At 43.8% G+C, this 19824-nt stretch overlaps 1 long non-coding RNA gene across 1 annotated transcript; it reads right to left on the bottom strand.

Annotated features, from left to right (window-relative positions):
- Positions 1-3571: 3571 nt before the first annotated feature.
- Positions 3572-19592, bottom strand: LOC138613493 (uncharacterized). Its single transcript, XR_011309724.1, has 3 exons — positions 19497-19592; positions 11607-11700; positions 3572-3998 (listed from the first exon to the last, which is right to left on the bottom strand). It is a non-coding gene; the product is annotated as an uncharacterized lncRNA (long non-coding RNA).
- Between the last annotated feature and the right edge of the window lie 232 nt (positions 19593-19824).

Below are 19824 nucleotides of genomic sequence, written 5' to 3'. Positions count from 1 at the left end.
GCTTTCTCATTGTGGGGGAGACATTTGGTGAATGTGTAACTAGCGCCGCATGTTTGGTGTGACGGATATGTGTGAAAACATGACATGCAAAGTCCTCATTCCTCGCTCCACAATCTTCGTACAATTTCACCTGTTGAAAACCTACATGCCCAATGTCTGGCGGCTTACAGTGTGGGACAACGACTGGTCACTTTACTAACCCTAAGAACTTTTTCATTAAGAGGATAAGGAAACGACAAAATCACGAAAAATGGGAAAAAGGTAGAAATAAAAGGTCCGGAGCAAAGTGTGTGCAAACTGAGGTCGAGCATGCACGCACAGCAGAGTTTAAATGCGTCCATACTTGTACATTTATAGCTAAAAGCTCATAAATAATAAGTGACCTCTGACACAAAGTAGATCATTGGCTCTGTGGGTGTTCAGCAGGTGTAAGCGAGGCCTCTCACTGTGAATGACAACCCCAAATCTGACCTTGATATGAGATACAGGCCCGCAGTCTCAGACGCTGAGGCACTCCTGACGCCCAAGCTGGCCTGATACCGGTTGGCACTCACCTCTTCATGTATCTGTGTGTGTATTTATGTGCGCTGTTGCCCAGAGAGGGAGAGAAACTCTCACACTGTAACCATCATCTGTTGCCGTATGAATCATGCCGCAGCTCGGGAGGTGAGACTGTGCCACGGCTCTTCTTTCCATCTTTTCCATCTGGGGGTTTAAACGTGTCAGGGCTGCTGAGCTGATCCCAGGAGAGGATGGAGGTGGGATCCCGTCGGGAGATATTTCCAAAACTCTAACATCCATTTAAAAGTCAAAGATAGAAATGTTTGAAACAGGCGAGTAGATAAAGAAGCAGATGATTTCCTAAAAAGTGGTATTTAATGATGAGTGGATTCATACTGAACTGCAAATATCCTCCAAGTCTCAAACACTTAAAATGACACAAGAATAAATTCAAGAACTGAAATAAAAACCAAAGACAAAGTAATTTATACTTTAATTGTTTTATTAATGCTTGAAGCAGAATTAAACAAATCACAGACAAATCCAAAAGTGAACAGACCATAGACTGTATATTAGACGTGGACGTAACAACCGCCATCTTGGTTTTTAGAACCAGAACTGACCAGATTTGGACGACAGGATAGATTCGCTTTGGTCACCATGGCAGCGTTTGACAATTAGGGGTAGCAACACACTAAAGCCGTGGTTCTCAACTGGTGGGTTGGGACACAAAAGTGGGTCTGCTTGAAAAAAAGAAAAAGTTGTGGCAAAAAGTCGATGCTGCGCTTTTATTTTGAAGGACATGGGTTTCCTATGATGTGCATGCAGTAGCAGTGTAGTTTTTTCACACTCCATTTATCAAAGAAAATTTGAAACTAGAAATTGAAACTGTAAACTCATCAGGAAAATGTTTACTGAGGTCACAAATCAACTGAGTCCTTCCTCATCTGCTTCCATACAGTACTTCTCTTAGCAACCACAGAAGTCGCCCCCTGCTGGCCATGAGAAAGACTGCAGGTTAAGGCTCTTCTGCATTGGCTTCACTTTTTTGTAAGATAATGTTCATAGCCTTCGCCTTAACTGTATAGGACGGCGGATAGAGTCAGAAATGTGAGAAGAGAAATGGGCCGAGAGTCAGAGTTGAACCGGGGGCTGCTCCGTCGAGGACCGTGCCTCTATACATGGAGCTAAAACCGGCATCCCATTGGCTATATACAGTCTTACATACAGTCTATGGAAGAGACTTTACCTGTTGGTCCTCCCTGCTGTTTACATTCAGGCTAAGAGGCGGCTCAGTGTCTATAGAGTTGCCTTCTGTTGTCTGCATGCTGACGTATTGCTGCCCTTCAGGGAAGGCAGTAGGTTGTATAGTTATCTCCTGATTGGGCAAAATCACTACCCTGAAACCACACAACCTACTACCTCACCCCGTTCGAACATCAGAAAGGTCCCACAGGTCGGCACACTTTGGTGCAAGTTGGACTGGAGAGCATTGCAGTGAACAAACATGCATAAAATCTGCAACTTAAAATGACAGACAACGACTAGGCCAAGATTTAATTTCCAAAATGCTAATATTACAACGCTCACAACCAGTTAGTGTCAAGATAAGAACTGTAGAGTCTGACAAAATCCTGTGACTATAAAAGAGAAAGTTAAGGAAAGAGGAAGACAACATGATAAAAGCAGGTTTTTGAAGAAGTGTGAAGATATATAAATGATTGAAGAAACAGCAATCAGAAAACATGTCATTGTTATCGGCCATAAAGCCTCAAAGTGCAACGACCTACCTCCGTCAAATGCTGCACATTTGTTCTTCTAAGTATTCAGTGGTAAAACAAGCAGAGCTGATCCTCATCCGAAAGCTCCAACAAAGGCATCTGATGACATTACAGCCACTTCAGGAAAGACAGTAAGTTGTATAGTTATCTGACAGGAAGGGTATGACCCTAAAACTATACAACCTACTACCTCACCCCAAAGGACAGTCTTTAAAAACAAAGTCGTCTCAGGTCCCCATTCATGCAGGTAATCCGCTTTGACACACCTCAGTGAACACAAAACAGCGGTTATGATTCACAGAAACACAAACACACATGCCACTCTCCTCGGGGACACCGGTGTGACAGGACACTTTGTGTTCTGCACACAATGAGACGTCCGGGTCAGCCGGTTCACGGGCTTTCAAATGGGGAGATTCAAATGATCCAACAAGGAGCAGACGTCCAAAACAAATTGTACAGCCAAGACATTTCCATATTCAAATGTCACCTGTGTATTATTGAAGGGTACGGTGACATACATAAAAAGGATCTGATGGAAAGAGTTTAACCTCAATACGAATAAATGCAATGTTTAATTATTAAAATAGTGTTTCAAACAGCTCCGCCCATAATTAGGTCTGTGTTTGAAGGTTTATTATAATAAATGCTGAAAAGTGGTGCTAAATGAGGCTGTTATCACGCTATAGATGCCAAGTTATGATTAAAAAGAGCAAATTACAGTATATTAAAGTGGTAATCTCGAAGATCTCAGTGTCATTCTCTTTGGCGGCACCTATGGCGATAAACGGTTATTACGGGAGCACACTTCCCAGATATCCAGACAGTGTTGCATGTGTGACGTCCACGGTTGGCTCCGGTTGTAATTCTTGGTTTTCCTGGCTGACGGTTGCTTTCCTTTTTAGACTGTTTGCCTTCATCTGAGCGTCGAGTTTGTTTCTTTTTCTTTGGATTTTTACTTATTTTTGAAGTTGTATCTGTAGTCATCGATCTTTTCTTTGTTTGTTCAGCCGTAGTAGATTACTGTTTACTCACAACACTTGCAGAGACCGGAGAAGCAGCCGCTTAGCTCCGCCTACCCTCTCTGGCAGACCAACCACTGCTGTAATACTGCAAATGCAAAGGCTTTCTTTAGAGGGCCATTGGCTCAATCACTCATTTGGCGATAGTGACTTAACAGACATTTATTTACATGAAAATCTTCGAGATTATTACTTTAATAAAACATATATTTTAGCATCTTTCCCTACTATCTGTAATCTAAAATTGACTAAATTCAAAACATATTTGAGCTTAAAAAAGACTCTTCGTTTGAACTGCCTGAGTGTACAAATTGCTTTGTTTTAAAGGTTCACAACCGCCCAAAAATATGAGAACCACTTCTCTTAACTGAGCACCACTTATAACGATACACAATTAATTGTAAAAATAGCAAAATTGTATAAAAGTCTGCGTTCCTGTTGTTCTCTTTCGCTCAGTACCGTTTGTGGGTTTTAGCGAGGAGAGTGTTAACATTAGTGACCTGTGTTGACAGTGGGCGAGCTCAGCTCAAGCTAGCTCATATCCTGGCCCACATGTGTGGAGCAGAGGTGCTGCAGCTGCTGCCGATGTTAATGTTTCTCACCTGCTCTGTAACACACAGCAAAGGAGGCGTGTGCGGGGGGGGCTCCCTCTGTCAGGGTCTCTGAGGCACGTCAGGTTGCCTCATCTGAAACTCTGCAACAAAGAGAGCAAACGCATTTTGAGTTTCAGGTGAAAACATGATATGGATTTGCTTGGATTAATGCATTAGGGTTTTTGTGGAAACAGTATCCTTATAAGAAGTTCTGTACAGCTCATACTTGTGCGTTCTGTGAGAAACCCACACCATCCGGCATGTTTAGCTGTCCTACAATCTGCTGCCACAAAGTCATATCAGGGCAATATCTGGCAGCTCGTAGCTTTACAGTAATATTATTCCATCTGTGAGGACACAATTGTACAGCACAGCACAATGCAGAACGGTATGTCTTGGGCTGAGAGGCCCCATTGTGTCTGCTCAGTGGTGAGTCTGAGGCTCTTTGCATTATTCAGCACTGCCGTACTTACACCACAGCAGTGGATGAGTGGATTGTAAGTATGTGCAAGCACACATACAAGGGTAATAGACACACACGGGGAGCACACCGACACTTTGCAGACAGACACAGGCGGAAGGAAAGGTACAGTATGGATACACATGCACACACACAGTGGTAAGGAAAGACACAAATAACAGCATGCAGAGAGGGATCTAATTAACTTAAAGTGCATTTAATTTAAAGCTAATTATGTTCCATAAACCGTAATGAAATTGGAAAAAGGCTTTGGATAACTGTTTTGCATTAATCATAAACAGGAACTAACATACCGTATGTCCGCTCTATGTAGAGTCTATCACAGTTCGTATCAGTCTAGTCCCTTTGTGCAGCCCTGCAGAAATGCTCAGCAATGTGGGGTCCAGACTTCATAAGGTAAGGTCAAGGCACGCTGTCCTCTCAGTCTGCTGACTGGACATACTTCAATCTAATATAGTAGATGGCTCTGGGGTCCTGACCAGCAGAGTGCATGGCCAGGAGAGCTATTGCTTTCAAGTGAAGCCAAACGCTATCATCCAGTGACAGGGAAGTATTCACACTCGCTCCCACACACACACACACACACACACACACACACACACACACACACACACGTACTGCAAAGGACCAGTGCAGCACAAGCACAGATCCACGCAGACATGAACTTCTGTGCACACTTTTTAAAGGCTCTTTATACAGTTATGCAACACAATCTAAAAACACCTCACTTAATAACAGCTCGTCCACTTGAAGAATCCGCCTTCTTAAAATTTTGCAAACTCAGCAAGCACTCCTTCACTCTGAAAGCCCAGCGTCTGTAACTGATACACTGCTTCAGCCTTGCACCTCCATTAGCTGTTTCGAAGGGCTCGGGGTGCAAAGTCCTGCTTTCTGCACCTCATCTTCTCATAATGTCACGCTCCCACTGTGGGACACATGAACGCATAAACAAATACATGCACACAGTTTCCACTGTATGCCCATGTGCGCACGCATGCACACACAAACATGGGAAAAACCCTTCGGGGGGGGAAAAGGCAAAACATGATATTCATTTACCTCATCGCATTTTCACACACTGCTCCCAGCAAAGGCACACACTGCTTAAAGAGCCACTTTAATCCAATCACACTTCAGTCTAAGTGCTACAGAGCCTATCAATCAATACTGAAGCCGACTTTCACTGCGCTGATAGTGAGATGGAGTGGAGTGCTGTAACCTTGTAACCGGATCTTCAGGGTTGTGGTGGTCTGTGGTCGCTCAGTGCGGCGGGGAATTCGGAAAAGAAGCTGGACATTTACTCAATATGCATCCACAATATTTCTCTGTATACATCTACGACACTTTAATTTAACACGATAGATTTTTCTTCTGTGTTTTAGTGTAGTGGGCTTGAACACATGTAACATTTGCTTAGTTTCAGGTGTTTTTAAAAGGCTAGATAAGATATCACATGCGAGAGACTCGGGCCAAAATAGCACCACAGATAACATAAAGTCCTCATGCACATCCACCGACTTGTAGGCAAATATAGAAACAATAATTAGGGTTTGTATTAAACCTCATTATATAGAGAAATGTGTTTGTAGCACAGACTATTGCAATACTTAAAGGGCAGAAGGTTCGCATCAAATGCCTAATTTATAGTCCTAACCAAACAGCTACTGATAAATGACAAAATCTCACCAAATTAACTGAATATTTTATTGTGGAATTCGTTTCGTCTTTGTTACTAGCACTTTCTGGTTTTAGGGTTTTGTAGAAAAACACATTTATGTTCATAAGGGTACTGTAAGGAACTGGTTCGAAAACCAATTTTTAACCCCCCCTCCAGTGAGAAACAAGTGTTTAACCTTGTAAACATCTCCATGTGGTGTTCTTCCTGTGCTTACAAGACATATCAGGGACAACATCAGCAGTCATCTCCATGGCTGGGCCTGTCTGCTTTTAAACTGCAGTGTACCAAGGACAGGCTGAACAACATGTTTTCAGATTGGCAGGTTTGAGACGTCACAAACCTAAGGAGCCAAACCCGTTAATGGACGGAGTGACGCTATGCATATCATTATGTGTAACCTATGGCAACCACTTCGGCGATGCGCGAGCCAGCTGTAACGGTCATAGTTTTTGCAAACTCACTACTGACTGCTAACGTTAACGTTACTGCTATTAATTACTACATTTCAAGCTAGATAAGTTTCAACAAGTTGCCACTGAACGATGGCAGAGACGTGTTTTGTTCGGGAACAAAGAGATGCCTTGGGAGGATTTCAGACACAATTTATTATTTCAAGCAGAGCATTTTATATGTCTTAAAACATGACTGGAGCTGGGTTTTAAATTAGCACTGAAACTAATTTTTTGCTTTTTATGCCTTTATTGTAGGACAAAGGACAGTGGATAGTGTTGGAAACAGGGGAAGAGAGAGTGGGGATGACACGCGGCAAAGGGCCGAGGGCAGGAACCCGGGGCCGCAGCATCGAGGACTGTAGCCTCTGTATATGGGATGCACGATTTAACCACTGAGCTAAACTGGCGCCCTGAAATAGAGAAAAGTCTTAATACATCCAGAGAAGAAAGTGCAGTAGCTCCCATCCATCCATTCATCCATTATCTCTTATGTCTATGCACAGTATATGTACTCATTAGTTCTCATGTTCATACATGTGTGGCTGTCTTTGTATCAGGGCTTCGGTCATGCTGTGTGCATGTAGTTCTCTCTGGTCTGTCTACATCTACATGTGTGCCTGCTACAAGTGCAGTGTTGTCTGAACGCAGACACGGAGAATCCACATAGACACGGAGCAGCATTTATAAAGGGAAGCATGGCTTATGTGCCCCTCGACAGCCCCCTCTGGGTAGCACGGCAGGCATGACCCATCTATTTATACCAGGGCCAGGGGGGAAGCAGCGGCGGGAGCGGGGAGGAGAGGAGTGGTGGGGGGGGGAGGAGAAGCTGCATGGTCAGGTCCTGTTACACATGCCAGGGGGGACGGCTGGGGCAAGCCACTGGGGGATTCTGCTCAAAGTCAGACAGGCTGACCTCCCCGTCACCTCTGCAGGAGGCAGATACTGAGCTCGCAGACCTCGTGCAGGAGAGTGCAGGAAGGTGTCTGACCGTACAGTACAGCGTGTGCCTATATGGGTCAAAGCTACAGGAGCTACAGGTACGGCATGTGTATGTGTGGTGCTTGTGTGTGCCGATAAACATATGTATACATGTGTGATGGCGTGTGTGCATAATATGTGTCTGCCTGTCAGGCTGTGAGATGTACCGGCCCCAGTCAGCCCCCCCCCCCTCCAGCCCCCAGCAGAACCATAAACATGCCAGGTGAGGAAGGCTGGATTAGGCAGAGCGAGCCGCTCCCAGTGCAGCCCCCCCCCCGGCCCCATCTTTAGAGGTAAAAAACGACCCCAATCATTGTAATGACAGGGCACGCAGCAGGGTCACACAGGCCAACCTTGCCAGCTGCTTCTCATCTCTCACACACAAGCATACAGTCACATGTACATAGAGCAACATACACACACACTTGCATGCACACATACACGGCAAAGCTGCAGGATGCACAGCAGGAAGCACAGCGGGACGCAGGCCTACAGGAATGCAGGAACTACTTTCTGCACACACATGATGCCATATAACACTTTTCACTGTGCTCATTGGTGGCAGAGATCATCAGCAACCACTGCAGGCGTCTTTCACGCCAAATAGATTAAGATAAGGTTGATAATAATGACAAATTATTTTAAAACTTGTGATAAAACTGACAACATTGAACACATAAATCATTGGACGTTTAAAAAAGATGGTTTCTTCTTTACTAAATGGTATAATTTTAGAAATTGCTGAGGCCTTCTTGTATCAGGAGATCTGTGCACATGTCTGAATGTCCTTTTATGCTTTAACCACAGGCTCAAAGCTAATCTGTGTCTCGATCAGAGTTATAGAGTGGAAACAGCTAACAGCCCGTGGCTGCTACTCGACGGCAGGGTTGTAAGATTCATACACTTGAATTAGATAATGATCAAATGGAAATTTGCATTCATCAAATTCAACAACACTTAAGAATTCAAACCAAATGTCATAGTCTCCATGAAGCTCATCAGAAGACGATGCTGTCCTTCTTTTATCTGACTAGATGGTGATACTTTCCCACAATGCACTATGCCAAATATACGTATCATATTGAAACGCTCATGTAAAGTTCACAAGGTTCTGTCTTTGTGAAAGTGGGCTGCTGCTGACCTGTAGAGCATCCGTCTATTAAGAGAAGTCTATAGTCCTGACACGTCTGCATGCCCAGCTCTGCTCCGGCCCGCCTGCAGGGCCCCTTTCAGCTTGGGCAGTGCCCCATCGAGCTGCATCTGTCGCCAGCTATATTTAGAGGGTGGGACAAATACCTTTCTGCCTGGATATGAACTTCAGCTGACAGACAGAGGGCCAGAGCAGGCAGACAGGGATCTGCACAGTTTGTAACCTTGAAGAGCTTGTTACCCCCGGGCTACAGCTGGCTGTAGTCAGACTCACTACAGTGGTTAGCAGTTACAGCTGACAGCTCGGGCTGTAAATACAGCAAAGCAAAGAGGTTGAATGTGCAGCCGTTATTAGAGCTTGTGCCTATAGTTCCAGGACTGCTGCCAACATGAAGATAAACATTAATGCACTCTGAAAAAGAGATTTAATACTTCTCCTTCTGTGATTTATAGATTATCATAAATACGTTTCTGTGTTGAATCCCCTTTAATAGTCCTACATTTCTGTCTATAAGCATTTGTGTGTATGGCAGTGCCAGCGAGGCAGCCAGTGTGTGATATGTGACCATGTTGCACGGCCATCTGCTCTATATAACCATAAACAAACGCAGGCAGGCCAGCTTCACAGTATCACTTCCAAGGGGTCTAGGCCGGGGAAATGTATTCATGCTCGGGTCTCTGGGTAGATGCTGTAGAGATATGCCCCAGAAACACGCCACGGTTATGCAATAGCATTCATAATTCATTCCACAAACACAATATGGAGGCCGCTCTGTCCCATATGCAAACACATGGCCAGATTAAGGAGCGGGGAGCCAAAGGGGACAGAGTGCATTCTGGACTGTTAGCGAAGCCATTGACTGCCTGTCTGCCCGGCTCAATGAGAGCTCGTATGTGACAGGCCTAAATAGGCCAGGTCTGCCTGCTGGAGGGACCTCTGCTATATTTTGAACCTCGAATCTAAATCAGTTACATGCCAGCAAAGATACACCCACGTATGTTCTCGTGTGCTGTTTTCCAATATGTTTTGCCCTGAATATTGTGCAACATGTTTTGACAAGGTACATTAAAAATATACACGTGTCCAACATCATTTATGTGTGACTAATACGCCAATGGTTGTGCTGCTTTCGTATGCATATACTTAATTGAGTGCTTCACTATAATTAACAACTTTCTACAGAGATAACAACAACAATATCTAGAAGCCTTTTCTATTCTATTATGGCAGAACATCACAGTGCAACAGATGGCTGTTGGGTTGGTAAACTTAAAGGGCCAGCACGTCGATTTTCAACCTCAGTCCTATCATGCTATAACGGGGAGCTAATGCAATTTCAATCTAGCACGCCCGCCTCCGATGTCATGTCTCGTTCAAAATCGTCAGGTTTGAAATGACGACTGCAGACCTGAAGATTTTCTCGACGATCCACCGGTATATTCTCATCGTGTTTCGGATTCTGTACCGCTCTGAGCCGTTGCCTGCAGCAATCAATGTCCTTCACTTGAAAACGGTACTATTTCACTCCAACGTCTCTCGCTGGGCCATTCCTTTCAGAGGGAGGGGCGCAATGCATGCTGGGTATTGTAGGAATGTAGAATGGGCGAAACCAGGAGCTGCTCGTACGACTTTCTCCACAGCTATGGCGCCAATTTCAAATATTATTGCTTCTATCGATTACAGAGAACACCAGCTTTTTCCAAGGGGCGAACTGCTCCTTTAAAAAGTTCAAAGTAAACTGGGAAACATTATTTTTATTGGGTAAATGAGTCTATTTTTATGGAACTGCAGGCCGAATGACAAACATCATTCTAATCTTTCGCTTAAATTGAACCTCCTGGAGGATTTTGTGCGACTTTTTAAGCTACGTTCAAGCAACAGGCTGATCAAGAGTCAAAAGCCTCAGACACCTACTGGAGGCTGGATATATAATCTCTGTGGTCTCGGGATCAGATGAGAGCAGCATTTTAATAACATCTGCACATGTAATCAAATGCCTGGCACAAACTGAATACCAGAGCGGCAGCAGGCGGCTCGCTACCGTAGCTGGAGGTTGCAGGGTGGGGCCTGGGGTTACTAAGTGCATGTGATTCAGGCACGGTCGGGGCTCAGGCTACAGCTAACAGAGTGCTGTGGTTAGGGTGGAGACAGGTACATGAGCAGATGTTGAAGCTTTCCCTGTGTACTCTGGCTCTAGAGTGCTATAAGTGGGCAGGTTGGGTTGCAATAGGGGGACTGTGGGTGGTGTGGAGGAGAGAGGGAGGAGGGGGCTGACGGAGGGGTGGAAGGGGGTCATGCAGCTGTGGGTTCTGCCAGCAGATTTGCCCCAATGGAAAATAGGCGTTTAGGGCATCCAAGCAGGGTCAGAGGTCAGAGGATCAATCAGAAATATTAAGTATTCTAACATCAGAACATCTTTTCTCCACTTCCTCCTCTGTTTACTCTAATTTGCTCCTGAACCCAGCACCCAGTCACACCCACTCCTCCTCTCCCACTTCACTCCGTCCCTCTCTCATCCTGCTACCTGACTACTTTGGCAGCGCTACACAAAATGGCGGCAGGGAGCTGGAAGGCACAGAGTGGAAGCCATTTTCTCTCAGATCCAGGCCCCTGCATAGAAAAACAGTCCTTTGCCTGGTGGACAATTAAGATTGCACCCGGAGCGTTTTTTTTTTTTTTTTTTCTGTGCATGTGCACTAAAGATTATGTTTGCATTTGGTTTGCACTAACAAGCCAATGGGACCACTTGGCCTTTCAAGTGGGATAAAGACACAATACACAGCCATTATGGTTTAATCTAATGCAGGCTCACATTATAATAAGTCTCAGAGAGAGGACGGAGTAGATGCAGACGGAGCAGTGGATGCAAGAAATGTAACGAACGCAGCATCTAATTACAGACTTCATCTCGTTAAATGCAACCACATTATAATACATTATGTTAAATTTACAATACATTACGGTACTTACAATGCAGCTGCAATGGCCAGCCTGTCTGCCTGTGATTTCACTTGTTGGTCAAATTGTTTGTGTCTGTGGCTGAAGTCAAAACCCATCTCACTGCCTACAAGAGGGAGAGAAAGAGAGAAAGAGAGTGAGGACAATTCACAGCGATAGAGGAAGAGAAAACAATCAAGAGAAGCAGCAACAGAAAGGGGGGGATCATTTGGAGAGGCAGCGGCAGCAGCAGCGGCGGCGGCGGCGGCACAGGGCTGTAGGGGCTCCTCTCTTTTGCCTGTTTACTAATAAGCTCGCCCCACGGTCTCGCCTGGCCAAGGAAACTCATTAGTGCAACATGTAACGCGCCGCACCCTCTTTCTGCCGGCCTGTACAGCGGCCAATTCGCACTGCCGCATGCTCACCCAACACCAACACACGAGCTCCGCGGCCGTGGCCTCGGCCTTAGCACCCACTCGCTGCGTACGAGCGCACACACTCTGGCATGCTGAAAGGCTGCAGTGTCATGTGCGTGGGCGAGGTGGCGCATATGCGTGTACTCATGAGGATCTTAAGCGGTTTTCCTGCACACGCGGCACAGTATGTTCGCGTTCACACATGGGGGCACGTACAGCCGGCGCCGCGTTAATGTAGGGAAGCTTTTAACACCTGGCCACGTTCTCCTGCGCAGACGTGGGCGTGTCATGCTAGGAGCGTCACGTGGAGAATGGAAAACACAGGTAGTTAGCCATCATTAGTCAAATCTGAGATTGAAAAATAAAGAAGGCGATAGAGAGTAAGAAAGACGGGAAGGTTTGTCTTCCAGCAGACCAAGGAGGACACAGCCAATTACAGGCCTCCACTCAGTGTGGCGGCGGCTGATGAAGGGTGATAATTCTGTACGAGGACGCTAATTGCAGTGCAGGACACGGCCTTGGCGGGGAAGGGTCTTTTATATATTGTTTCTAACGTTTGTAATTACAGTGCAGAGCCTTGGACCGCAGCCAGCACATGTTTATGGGCTCATGAGTAACCCAACTCCTCCAGCCCGTGGAGGGAGATTCATGTCCGAGCTGTGCACTCGCTGCACTCTGTGTGTGTGCTGTTTGTGTGTGCATGCATGTTGATGACTCATGAAGCCCGGGCTGGTGTGCGCAGAGGGGATAGTATGGAGTATTTTAGTATATAACTGCAAATATTATGCACTGTGTGTTTTTAAATAGATACAGTTCAACAGTGTTACAGAATATTTTCTTTTGATTATTAAATCTGAAGTTCTGACGTGCTCTGTTGGACAGGGTGACCTGTTGTCTTTGGTTATAAATCATGGAAATTTCACCCACTCTACTATCACATAACAGAGTAAACAGGAAAGCCTGAATATAAGTCAGCACTACAGTTGTGGCACAGTCAAATCAGCTAAAGAAGTGATGATATATCAAAACCACACAGGATATTCAATTTTTCCTTACTGCAATCAGAAACCCAAAGACGGCTCTGAGCCAGCGTATCGCTGAATGTAGCCAATATAATGCAGCTCTGCACAGATAAACAGAGAGACAGAGATGAGGAGGGGGTGAGGTGAGGGAGGGATTTACAGTATTTTGATAGTCGGAGAGTTGCAGGCGAGGCCTTTTCAACACTTCCAACTTTACCTCCAAGTGGAACAATCCTGCTGATCCTGCACTTTTTCTATGACTAAACTGCCTTGGCGACAGCGGAGGCCAAAAGCTGAAGAGAAATATATGAGCGTTGGAAAAGAAAAGTTGAGTGGGCGCAGCTCAGCGTTATCTGGAATATCGCTTTGCCTGGCAGGTACATAAAACAAGTATCTATCTGGATGATATGTGCGGAGAGACACTCGCACGGGATGCTGCAGACGGAAGGCTCGAGACTCTTAAACACACTGAAAACACTGAGCGGACAGGAGGAGAGAAAATGTTAAGGGGTTTGAATTATTGTTAAAGTGATAATCTCGAAGACTTTCATGTAAATAAATGTCTATTAAGTCACTATCTATCGCCGAATGAGCTAACACAATGGTGACTGAGCCTATGGCCCACTGATGAAAGCCTTTACATTTGCAGTATTACAGACTGGGTGTCTGGTGCGACTTTTGCAGCACCCAGTTAGTGACGCGTTTTCCATCACCCAGCAGTGGTTGATCTGCCAGAGAGGGTAGGCGGAGCTAAACCGCTGCTTTTCTGCTCTCTGCAAGCGTTGCGAGTAAACAATGATCTACAATGGCTGAACAAACAAAGAAAAGATGGATGACTACAGATACAACTTCAAAAATAAGTGAAAATCCAAAGAAGAAGAAACAAATTGGACGATCAGATGAAGGCAAACAGTCTGAAAAGGAAAGCGACCGTCAGCAGGAGTTACAACCGTGGACGCTCCCGCAATGACTGTTTATCGCCATAGGTGCCGCCAAAGAGAACGAAACTGAGATCTTCAAGATTAGCACTTTATTATTATCTGGTTTGGGGAAAGAAATTTCTCACAAAGTCCCTTTAGAAAGTTGTGTAAATGCATAGTATTTAAAAGTAAGACTCTTCTTGTACAGCAAGCGTGAAGGACAAAATTACCTGTGCTAAATAAACTCTAAAAAACATGTTGAACTCGGTCCCGTAATGAAAAGCAACCAGGTGAAAGTTTCAAAGGTCTTGTTAAGAACGCCTGGAGGGAGAAGAAGGGGGACGGGTAAAGAGGAGGAAAATCGACATCATCTGTCACCCCTTCGAAAGTCTCCCTCGGTCCAATATTATGTCATTCTGACTCTGCTCGGCGTCTCTGTGGAGTCGATGTGGTTTTGGGGATAAATTACACGTGACACTCCCAGCTGACATCCTGATTAATACGGGGGGAATAAAATGGCCCCCGATCCTCAGCAGTCAGCGGGGTAAAGGAATAATGGCTTCCATGTATGGACAGAGAAGTGAGGAAAAGCAGGTTCAGAGGCTTTGTTGTGTGCGTGTGTGTGTGTGTGTGTGCACAAGCGTGATGTGTGTGCAATTATTTTGTTTATCGAGCCCTGAAATGTTCGCTTTTGTGCAATAATTTTGGCACTTGCATACACAACACGAACCCAAACAATGTACAGGATGTGTGTGTGTGTGTGTGCGTGTGTGTATCTGGGTCTCGGCCTTTTGTCCAGCCCCTCTGCTCTCTTTTCAGGCCTGGCCTACTTCCTACTGTACTGTACTGTAGTGCTGATCCTGTGTGCGAGCAGCACAGCCTGTAGTGGCCACTGTGGATCCACCCATCTGCTCTCCCACATTTACAGTACAAGAGGGCAAGAGGGGGCCCGAGCAGCTTCTAGCACAGAGGCTCGGTGTGACTGGACTCAGTCGTTTTCCTCAAGGAGGTGTTTAAAGCTTTCTGCAATCACTGTTAAATAAAAGCCTGGAGCAAATGCGACTATGGAAGCATAAAAAGGTCTGATAATTCTAAGTAATTGTCCAACATGGTTTTGCAGAATGGACTGCAACCTTTCTGCCAATGTGGGACATTTCAATCCTGCTCCGTTTCCACGAGAGGCGACCTGCCTGTTCTAACCTGCTGCAGAGTGTTATTTATCTTGCTCCATTGCTTTTGTCTGTCAGTAAGAGTGCTGCATCTAAATCTGAGGCGGAGCTGCAAAATGATCATGTTTGCATCCTATACAAACAGATTTTCACGTGCATATTATCATGCCGTATTTTAATTTGCCATGTGAAAGTGAATGAAGTGAGTATGCACTTAATCGAAGTTGATAAATTAGGATTTCTAATCCAAACAGATGGACATGTTTCTTTGTTTATTTCTTTAAACTTACACTATTGTAACTTAAAATTATTCCTCATATTTAATTTCAGCTGACTTTTAATTGTTCGCTGTGTTTGCTAAAACAGAGTTCCACCTTTTATGTCTACATGTGTGACCTTGAGGTTTATCTGTCCTGTGGTGAGTACAGTGACATTTCTTTGCCTTAAAAATCTAATCACAAAAAGATAAAAATGTAAAAATACCACATTGTTAACAAATAAGACATGTTGAATCATTGTTTTAAGAAAATCTAATGAATAAAATTGGTACTAAGTTCAAGGTCCTCCCCCAGGACTGCACACACACATCCAGGCAGCCCATTGCAGCACTGTATGCCAATCACAACCCTGAGCCTGACAGTCCTCCACAGAGCTCAACCCAAATACAATTTCCATCATGCTGGACCTCTTATTGTACCTTAAACAGCCCACTGAGACCATTTTAGAGCTCGAAATAAAAGAGGCTTCGTTACTATGGCAGAAAACTATATTTACAGCGAGGGCTCACTTGGCCCCCGTTCACCGCTCCAATCTGGGTTTCATGTTAGCCAGGAGGAAATTGGATGGAATTCACAACATCACAGCGAGCTCATAAATGAAACTAAATCACATAATCTTAAATGGCGATTTATCCACTTAACAAATGAAGCAGTGTATTGGTGGCTTATTGCTGTGCTGTGCTGGTGAGTGACTCATTTTCACTGTGTGCTGCACTAGTAAGAATACTCTGAGCGCTGGCACATGACCTAAACCACATACTCAACACTTCAAAGTGTGACAGAATTACTCACATCTACAGACATACAGTAGTCTACATACTGCTGCAGTATACACCACACATCACCATGTTAATCTACAATAAGGCTATATATAATGATATAATAATTATAGCATCTACTGAACGAAATGTTCTTTTATTTCTATTTCGAGTTTACACACGTACATACCAGCGAATTGTATTTTTTCTCCCATCTTCCATGTTTTAACACGGTGTGAAATAGGATTTTAAATATTTTGTGTGTTTATCTCAGACATGTGGCAACGCAACAAGCTGCGAGTGTGTGAGTGGAGGTTGAGCTATTTTAATATTTATATTAACAATTATTTTATGGATGTAAAATGAATGAAAATAAGAAAAAATTAGCATTTTTTGGAGCAATCGGGATCATACGAAATTAAATAAGTCAAGTACGGTTCTCTGGAATACGTTTTTCAACACTACTCTAAGAGTAAAGCTGGTTAATAAAAAGACAAAAAAATGTTGTGAATTGTAGTTTGAAAAAAAAGATAAATATATTTTATAAAAAGTTCAGGACAACCAATTAAAAACAAATAATAACGATAATAAATGATTTGTTTTTTTTCCACCAAAGATGAAAAAATAGGTCATATTTAAAATGTCCTTTTTTCCCCTAATGATCTGTAATATTTTAACAAAAAATATCAGTAAATAATCGAGCAACCAAGTTGAGGTAACACACAAATGAACACACATCGATTGTCTCACACACACACACACTCACACACAGAAGCACCCACAGCAAGCTGTGCTGATGTGTGTATTCGTGAATCCGTACTGTATTCTCCACACTAAAAGCACACCTTTAAAAAGTACAAATTCACCCTGTCATACGGAGTTATTTTTGTTTTATGCTTTACGGTATATTTCTCACTAAAGTGACCAATCTCTACAGACTAAAGTTTTTTTCTCTGCAAGTTTCTTCGCCTCGAAAGTTTATGACAGAACTTTTAAAAATCCTAAATAGTTTTTTCTTTAAAGAAAAAATACGGGAGTATATTTTTCTGTGTTATTTAAACTTTATCACAGGATTTATAATGTATTTTAATGTTAAACTTAAATGTGTCTAACTAATCAAAGCACATTAAAGATAATCCGTCAACGAAAAATAAGCCAAAACCTAAATTACGTTTAATAATTATTTCTTACAATTACTGTGAAACACTGTGGAGCTTTAATTCTCCAGAATTAATTACTTAAGCTCTCATTTATGCATTTTTCGGTTCATTCCTTTCAGCACTAAAAAGTTCTGAGGTGTTGTTAGGTGGATTTTTTTCCGCAATTTGTACACACGCGTGTTGTAACCCGTCCAATTGAAAAGAAAACACTGATTTAAAACACAATTTGTAGTAAAAACGAGGAATTTCTCGTTTAAGCTCAAGGCCAAGTTCAAGTTCAGCTTCAAGGACTTGTTGTTCTCTCTCTGGCCTGCAGTTTGCTTCTGCTCTGCTTCTGCAGTGTGCTCATGAAACACTAGTGCCTGTGTTTGAAAGATAAAAGAACAGAAAATGCATGCAAATATATTAAATATATTGACTTATAAAATATAATTAAAAGGCTTTTCAAGCGGATGTAGAGGTTTAGCAGAACTAACACTTAAAAACACACCCTTTCATAAAGCCTAGGAACACACACACACACTCACACATACACACTGAAAGAGCAAAAACACACACTCAATTAAAAATGTGTTCACTATTGTGCAAAAAATATTAATATCCGACATCCTGCACAAAGAACATTTTTATATTACACACACGAATACACTTGATTGTGTACACGTGTGATTTGCGTGTGTGTGTGTGTCCTGCTCTGGCTTTGCTCTATTAGCTGTTAGCTGCAGTGAAGCTAAAGTTTGCCTCAGTGCACAGAACGCCTCGCTGTGGGCCGCACCAGGCCGTTTTGGGTCGGTCAGGTAAACTTTAACACAGAGAGAAAATACTGCAAACCCTCAGCAGCACCCGGCCATCTGCCTCTCTACATGCAACCTTCCCCTGGACTCCTGCCATCCACTGCCAACGAGGCCTGAGGGGTGGAGCAGTGTGATACCCTGCCAGCCAGAACCATGTGTCCACTGCTGGTTAGGCACAGCTTATATTCATATGAATGAACATAATCACATGTGCAGACTGAGAAGACTTGGATCCTCAATCACCTGTTTTTTAGGGTTAGTTTTGCCCTTCAAAAAAGTTCCCTTTTTTCTACTAGCAGCTGAACATGTGGGCAAATATTAAAAAGCCAAAGAGCAAATACTTCAGGTAAAAATTAATATCTGACAGCAGCGACTAACAGGCGGATTAAAGGTTATGAATAGACCCGGGGATTATTAGCTATTTTCTATTGCTACCTGAGTGTTCAACATATTCATTAAAGTTAACTACAAGGTATCTGACGAAAAAACGAAACAGGCCAAAGAAAATGAACATTTTATCCCAAAACACGGATGTGAATCTATTGTGTCTGCGGAAATTCTCTGCCTGCAGACGCAGATTTCGAGATCATTTTTTCGTACCCATCAAAATCATTTGGAAAGCATGTTAAGGTGTCTTTGTGTATACTCATTTCACTCCGCAAAACATAAATCCTGTAAGACGCAGTGTTCAAAGAAATAACATAAACATCGACGACAAATCGGGAAACAATGTGGTCATCGTTAAAATAAGGTGCATGTGGACAGATACCCTGCAAACAGCAAAGTGGTGGACTGTTTGATACTCGTTCGTATTCTGTCTTTTAAAAAGAAGAACATTCTCGGCGATTACGACTCAAAAAACTTGAAATTCAAAAGGAGCGCAGAGTATTTTCATAGAAATGTTGCAGGAAGTGGCTCTTTAGCGAACATTACACTGATAAAAACGATCAGTACACCACGTACTTCTCTTCATACAGCACACAGCGAGCCCGGACCCCATCACTCATATGAAATACCTCCACAATCGTGGCCTTCCACTCATCCACTGATTACCACCAAGCAGGATTATCCTGCAAGCAATCAAAGCACTATTAATAACTTTTGGTGATGCATTAGTAAATTACAAACAGGGATAGTACCGGGTCGGGAAAAGTTATTTCAAAGCTTTAAGTTAAAGGAATAGCGCCGGCGCTCATGTATGTACGATGTTCCTGAACTACATGACAATGTTCGCTTTTATACTCGGATGTATCAATGCGCACTCCACTTACAAAAAACTTAGAACCTCAAGTGCATCAAATGTTTATTTGCACATCGTGCCTGTTAAACACTGAAAGCCTAAAACGTAAACACAAACTTCGGTCGAACCCCGCACTCGTACACAAATAAAAACACACATTACTCACCGATTTCATGAAGCAAAGATGGTAAATGTCCGGCCGGGATGCGGAATTCGCCAGCTCTTCCTGCTTTGATCCACATCTCTGTCAAGGAGAGGAGAAAGCCACAAGCTCCCGATTGGTGTTTCATGTAAGAGCCAGTGAGTTCCCTCCACAGCTGTGCCTCAGCCTCAGTCCCAGCTCCAGTCCCAGCCTCAATCTCAGCTCCAGACTCTCTCTCTCTCTCTCTCTCTCTCTCTCTCCCTCTCTTCCAGCTCAGCCAGTCTGAGCTCCGAGCTCGAGGCTGCACGGCTCGCCTGCCACCGGCTGCGTCCAGGTCTGCTGAGGCCTGAAA

The sequence above is a fragment of the Semicossyphus pulcher genome, unplaced genomic scaffold (genome assembly GCF_022749685.1).
Source record: "Semicossyphus pulcher isolate SPU_LCO1_2020_fin unplaced genomic scaffold, fSemPul1.0.p SCAF_8, whole genome shotgun sequence".
In the NCBI taxonomy this organism is placed as follows: domain Eukaryota; kingdom Metazoa; phylum Chordata; class Actinopteri; order Labriformes; family Labridae; genus Semicossyphus; species Semicossyphus pulcher.
The sequence above is the reverse complement of the archived record's forward strand: the minus strand, read 5'-3'. Positions and strand labels throughout refer to the sequence as shown.